General features: G+C 41.3%; 1 protein-coding gene across 9 annotated transcripts in view; it reads left to right on the top strand.

Annotated features, from left to right (window-relative positions):
• The first annotated feature begins 762 nt into the window (after positions 1-762).
• Positions 763-7,219, top strand: part of NEK1 (NIMA related kinase 1) — a 156,406-nt gene continuing 149,949 nt past the window's right edge. For all 9 annotated transcript variants that reach the window (XM_066387877.1, XM_066387881.1, XM_066387878.1 and 6 more), the window contains exons 1-2: positions 763-902; positions 1,203-1,326. The gene's annotated coding sequence lies outside the window, so the exon portion shown is untranslated. The remainder of the gene's footprint in view (positions 903-1,202; positions 1,327-7,219) is intronic.

Below are 7,219 nucleotides of genomic sequence, written 5' to 3'. Positions count from 1 at the left end.
ATCTGAATCAGTCCACCTCTGAGGTCTCTGGCAAAATCTGTGGTCTCTCCAAGCGACGTAAAAGTTGTGTACAAAAGACACAACTTGGAGTTGTACCGTTCTACTTCAGCTTCAAGTTTGGACTCTCCACTATCTCCCGGTAAGGCACTTAGACGTAGGAATGCCCAAGACAAAACCCTTACTATAGGAAAATATTTCTATCTTAGAAAGCCCTGCAATGAAGGAAGGTATTTAGACTACTAAACCTTTCAATATACTGGCAAATAATTTATACACACATTAGATGAGTAGGTGGAGAAAATGACATTATATCTTAACAGTTTTTTCAAGACTTAAAAATATGCTCACGTTTTATTTATTAAAAATATACTAGAAAAAGGCTTGCTTTTAAAAAAACAAGTTTATTTTTTTTAATGTGGCATCCCTAAATAAAAGCCTTCAAGTTAAAAAAAAAGTTATTTTCTCTTTGTAGTGTGTTCTGGGACAAATGTTTAATGTACTTTATTTCAAATCGATTTCTAGTAGTGAGTTCTCGTCCTTCCCTCGCTCTGCCAAACTCCTTCAAAATTCACTCTTCCTCCTACTTTTCAACTTACCCGCTCCCTTAACCTCACCCACCCGCAGTACCCGGGCCCCACGCCTCTGGGCCCCGCCCAGTTCCTCTCGGCCCCGCCCCTCCCGCCCGTTGCTCTTTCTCCGCCACAACCTCTGCGCTCCGCTTCCGCGTGATGACGTCACACGCCAGCGCCAGTGATGCGCCGGCCGCTCCCCCTTCTTCTGCACTAGCTTTCAGGGTTTAGGGACCGTGAGCGGCAGAGTCTTCAGCCCCGGGTCCCCTCGCGTTTCTCTGCAAGCCCGGGATCTAGAGCAGGCGTTGCGAGGCAGGAGGACCTGGCAGGCAGGTAGCCTCCCGTTTCCAAACGCCGCCCGCCCCACCCTGATCGACCACTAGCAACCACTTCGGAAGTTGGAGAGGCAGTAACCGAGGCACTCCCCCTATGCCGCCCGCCGTTTCCAAGGGGCTCAGAAACCCGTTTGTTTTGTCCGGGTAGTGTGTACCTGTCTCACGGGGCGTTGCCCGAGCCAGGAGTGAGTCAAACCTGAGCAGTCAGCCAAAGGCTGGTGTCAGGGTGGGAAACTCACTGTCCCCTTCCATAGTGGGCTGTGAGATGCTGGTTAGACAGGCTTGGTTTCTCTTTCAGGATGTCATTTTCGGAATGCGGGGTGATACCTCTGCCTCATTAAATCCCATAGGAAGACTGCTACACCTAGACTTTTGCTTATACATCATCACCGTTATTCCTACTAACGCCCTGTGTCGTTGAGGTGAGTTGCACTTGGGGAAAGAAATGATATGCAAAGTGGCAAAATCATATTGCAAATGAGACCTTGCTTAGACTTGCTAATGTAGAGATTGCATGGATACTTTAAGTGCGCGGAGAAATAATATCTTTATCTCACAAAGAATGTTAATTCTCTAAGGAAAGATATGTATTACAAAGCAATCATTGGACATTATTTAAGAATTTTGGTGTGGCCAATCAATCGTTTAAAGGCTTATATGTTGTCTCTGATCTTAAATTACACATAAACTAGATTAGAAAATGAGTAGCAACTGGTTAGCCTATAATCTTATATTTCAGTTTTAATAATTTGAAACAATTTTAATATATAAGGCAATAAAAGTTCTGCTTTCAGAGTTCATCATAACTTTTTTTGTATACAGGCCCAATTTTTATTATGTAATGTAAGATCCACCCAAAAGAAACAGAACAATTATTGCTATTTGAGCTTACATCAGAAATATTTATGAAGGATTAAAAGTAATATTCAACAGATAGTCTTTTCTTATGATGCAGCAGTATTGTAGAGATGATGGAGGGAAGCCAAATTGGAGAGAAGTAGTTCTTTGTTTCTAGTTTAGGTTTGTCTGGTGTGAGAGAATCCACAGATCTTCACTTAAAATTGTCCATTGTTCTAGGTGAAAGGTAAGGAGCCTATTTTGTGGGAAAACAGGTTTTTGTACAGTAAAAGTCACCATTGGTTTAGTAAAAGGTTATGGAAGTTGGCCACAGGACTTCTTTTGAGGTCATTTTAATAATACATTGACATTGAATTCCAAGTAAATTTTACTCTGTCTAATCTTCTACCTTCTAAGTCATGGTCATGACACCATTTTATGAATATAAATTATTTACATGTTGGTAGTTTCCACTAAGGAAGCCGTTAATTGTTGCCTGAATAGACTTACAGAGAAAAAGAACACATATATTGGGGGGAAAAAAGTCTAGGAGGAATCCCATCTTTGCTTTCTGCTTTTTGGAGTAATGAGAAATAAAGCAGGGACTTTCCTTACTGAGAAGATAAACTGACCCTCTCTCATAATCCCAAATGGTATGTATGTGTGTATTTCAAGAGAGTATATAATGTTTGCTCTGTTATGAACTAGGTCACATTTTGTCTTTTCTGGCAGAAGCTTGAACCAAAGAAAAAACACGGGAGAAAAATACAATTAAAAGTATGTTCTTGTTTTGACCTTTTTCTGACTGACTTCCCCCATTTCTTCCAATCTGTTTTTTCCTTATATTACTTCATCCTATCGAACCCTTCTTCCTCTTTAGGGTAATGTCCTGCCTCACACTCTACTACCATTTAAATAGACAAGTAGCTTCCTTTTAAAAGTTACATTACTGAAAACCTGCATTTAATCGAGTTTTAGAAAACAGTATCATACGTTCTCTGATTCTTTATTGAATAGGAATACCATAATGAAACATAATTGTGACTTTTTCTTACGTGTTTGTCCTGCCCTCCACTGAGAGCCACAAGTACAATTTCATAACGGGCAAGGAAACAGACCAGGAGTTAAACTGCCCATGTTTATCTTTACATGAAATATTTATTCTTATAAACTATTGATGTTCATCTCATTAACACCAATAAAATACAAAGTCATTAGAGGATTTTAAAACAGCACTATACTAATACTATAAGTAAACATGTTTAGGATAAATGTACTTACCCAATTTATGCATCCCAAGTAATTTCATACAGATGTTTAAAGAGCTCATAAAATCAATTCTTTTTTTTTTTTTTGTATTTTTCTGAAGCTGGAAACGGGGAGAGACAGTCAGACAGACTCCCACATGCGCCCGACCGGGATCCACCCGGCACGCCCACCAGGGGCAACGCTCGGGGCGATGCTCTGCCCCTCCTGGCATAGCACTGCCTCAACCAGAGCCACTCTAGCGCCTGGGGCAGAGGCCAAGGAGCCATCCCCAGCGCCCGGGCCATCTTTGCTCCAATGGAGCCTTGGCTGCGGGAGGGGAAGAGAGAGACAGAGAGGAAGGAGGGGGGGGAGGGTGGAGAAGCAAATGGGCGCTTCTCCTATGTGCCCTGGCCGGGAATTGAACTCGGGTCCCCCGCACGCCAGGCCGACACTCTACCGCTGAGCCAACCAGCCAGGGAAAATCAATTCTTATTTCTAAACCAGTCAATTAGCAAATTATTGTCTAACACCAAAATTTAATTAATTTAGGTATGTTATCCTACTGCTTGGGGCTTTATGGTCAACCAAAAGCAGGATGTTAAAAGACAATATAAATGGATTGATTCGTGGACATCACATTGCACATATTGTAGTTTAATCTCTTTCAAACCACCATGATCTACAATGTTTTCCCAAATGGTATTTATTATTTTGGGAGAACTATATGTATGGATTATGGCTGCAGACAGAACATAAGTATTTCTTGAAATCTGTTGACATTCCTTTACCAATGTTTCCCATTAGGATAATTTGTTCATTATATAGCTGAACAGACTTAATGTTCAAGATTGATGGGGATAAAGTTTTTCATTTTTATACTTTGACATTTTTCAGATTTGGTGCACAAAGTTTTATGTCAAATACTGCTTATTTGTAGCTTAAAGAAATTCTTAGTGAAATGTGAGGAAAGATATCTGATTTGACTAGAGGCGGGATTTGTGTATCTCCTGGTTTAGCTGAGCCAGTGGCCCCCTTCCTTCCGCTCAAGCCAGCAACCTTGGGTTCAAGGCAATGACCATGAAATCATGTTGATGATCCCACACTCAAGCTGGTGACCTCACCCATGCTCAAGCTGGATAAGCCCACCCTCAAGCCAGGGACATCGGGGTTCCGAACCTGGGACCTCAGTGTCCCAGGTTAACGTTCTGGTCAACACTCTGTCCTTGGCGCCATCACCAGTCAGGCATCTATCAGTATTTATTATTTTGAAATTAAAATTTAATTTACTGTTTTAAATAGATAATATATTCATATAATTTAAAATTCAGAAGGTGTAAGAAATGGAAAAATCTCAACTACTCGGGTCTCTTCCCTGAAGGCTATCAATATTATCAGTTTGTTTTGTGTCTCTTCAGAGATATTACTTACCTATCCAAATAATTATGTGTGTATGTGTACATGTAAGGGTCATATATATATGTGTGTATATATTTATATATGTATGTATATATGTGTGTATATGTGTATGTAAATGTATACACACACATAAGTAAATTTATTTATACACACATATAAGTAAATATAATTATAGTACATACATATACATTTCACACATAAAGGAAAGCATGACATCTTTATTATTCAGGTACTTAGAAATTAATCCATATCAATAAAAATGTTGCTTCTTTTGCTGACTTATTGATGGATATTAAGTTTTGCCATTTCAAACAGTATTGCAGAGGATAACTTTGTACATGTCTCATTTCTATACATTTGAAAATATTTATAGGGTAAATTCTTAGAAATGGAATTACTGGGTCAAGGTATCTGAATAATTATAATTTTGGTAGATACTGCTGAATTGATATTCCTTAGTATTGTTATTGGTTTGTATTCTCACCGTATTCTGTTTTCTTATATTCCCCTACAACATAGTACAAAAACAAACTTCTTGAATTTTTCCATTCTTTTTTTTTTTTTGTATTTTTCTGAAGCTGGAAACGGGGATAGACAGTCAGACAGACTCCCGCATGCGCCCCACCGGGATCCACCCGGCACGCCCACCAGGGGGCTACGCTCTGCCCACCAGGGGGCGATGCTCTGCCCCTCTGGGGCCTCGCTCTGTCGCCTGGGGCAGAGGCCAAGGAGCCATCCCCAGCGTCCCGGGCCATCTTTGCTCCAATGGAGCCTCGCTGCAGGAGGGGAAGAGAGAGACAGAGAGGAAGGAGAGGGGGAGGGGTGGAGAAGCAGATGGGTGCTTCTCCTGTGTGCCCTGGCTGGGAATCGAACCCGGGACTTCTGCATGCCAGGCCAACGCTCTACCACTGAGCCAACCGGCCAGGGCCTGAATTTTTCCATTCTTATGGCTAAAAAAAATTCTCTCTTGTACTTTTTTGTTGCATTAAAATATATGTAACAAAACTTATCTCTTGTACTTTTAAATTGTATTTTTCTTTATGTGACATTGCATAACTTTGCACATTATTATATCAACAAAATACAACAAAGAGCCTTGTATTTTTTTGTTATTGTTAACTTTTAACTTCATTTTCTTTGTACATTTCTCCTTTATTTTGTGACAGAGACAGAGAGAGGGACAGATAGGGACAGACAGACAGGAAGGGAGAGAGATGAGAAGCATCAATTCTTCATTGCAGCACCTTAGTTGTTCATTGATTGCTTTCTCATATGTGCCTTGACTAGGGGACTACAGCAAAGCAAGTGACCCCTTGCTGAAGCCAGCGACCTTGAGTTCAAGCTCTTTGTACATTTTTGTATTGAATTTTTTCTATGAATATATGGGGGCATTTTCTTTATTAAAAAAATGACCTCTTGTCTGACCATGCAGTGGTGCAGTGGAAAGAGCTTTGGACTGGGATGCAGAGGAACCAGATTCGAAACCTCGAGGTTGCTGGCTTGAGTGCTGGATTGCTGAATTAAATAGTATTTTGTTGCCCTGGCCAGTTGGCTCAGTGGGAGAGAATCGGACCGGCATGTGGATGTCTCTGGTTTGATTCCTGGTCAGGGCACACTGGAGAAGTGACCATCTGCTTCTCCACCCTTCCCACCTCTCCCTCCTCTCTCTCTCTCTCTTTCTTTTCCTGCAGCCATTGCTCTGTTGGAGCAAGTTGGCCCCTGGAGCTGAGGATGGCTCCATGACCTCGCCTCAGGTGCTAAAATAGCTTGGTTATATTAACTTTAAAACTTGAGTGTAGGATCATAGACATGACCTGTATGGTTGCTGGCTTGAGTCCAAAGGTCCCTGGTTTGAGCCCAGAGGTCTCTGGCTTGAAGTCTAAGGTCATTGGCTAGAGCCCGGTGTTGCTGGCATGAGCAAGGGGTCACTCGCTCTGCTGTAAGCCCCGCCAGCCCTGTCAAGGCATATATGAGTCAAGACATATATGAGAAAGCAATCAATGAACAAGTAAGGTACTGCAATGAGGAATTGATGCTTTTCATCTCTCTCTCTTCCTGTCTGTCTGTCTCTGTCCCTCTCTCTGTCTCTGTCACACACACATATATACACACACACACACACAAAAGAAAAATGAGCTCTTGGTTATATGATCTTTTTGTCATTTGAATTTTGACTTATACTAGTTTTTGCTGTGCAGGATTTTTATTTAGTCATATTAATCCCATAAAGCTTTTTGGGTTTGTGTCATACTAAGCTATTCTACTTTAACATCATAAAACTCATCCATTCGTGTTTTATTTTATTACTATTATGATTTATTTTTTATTTTTAAGTGTTTTACCTTCTGAAATTTATGTTGATAAAAAGTGAATAAAATAGACAATGGATTTTACTCTTTTTTCCACATTGCTACCTAGTTGGATAAATACTTTTGTTTTCTTAAGTGAGAAATGGGCAGGCAGAGAGACACCTGCGTGTGCCCCTTATCCACCAGCAAGCCCCCTTCCAGGCGATGCTCTTCCCATTTGGGGCATTGCTCTTTTGCTTGGCAACCAAGCTATTTTAGCACCTGAGGCGAGGCCATGGAGCCATCTTCAGCTCCAGGGGCCAACTTGCTCCAACAGCAATGGCTGCAGGAAAAGAAAGAGAGAAAGAGAGAGAGGAGGGAGAGGAGGAAGGGTGGAGAAGCAGATGGTCACTTCTCCAGTGTGCCCTGACCAGGAATTGAACCAGTGACATCCACATGCCGGTCTGATTCTCTACCACTGAGCCAACTGGCCAGGGCCAGCTAAATACTATTTAATTCAAAATTC

Source organism: Saccopteryx leptura, chromosome 1 (genome assembly GCF_036850995.1).
Source record: "Saccopteryx leptura isolate mSacLep1 chromosome 1, mSacLep1_pri_phased_curated, whole genome shotgun sequence".
Classification (NCBI taxonomy): domain Eukaryota; kingdom Metazoa; phylum Chordata; class Mammalia; order Chiroptera; family Emballonuridae; genus Saccopteryx; species Saccopteryx leptura.
Note: the sequence above shows the minus strand (reverse complement) of the source record. Positions and strands in the feature narration are given on the sequence as shown.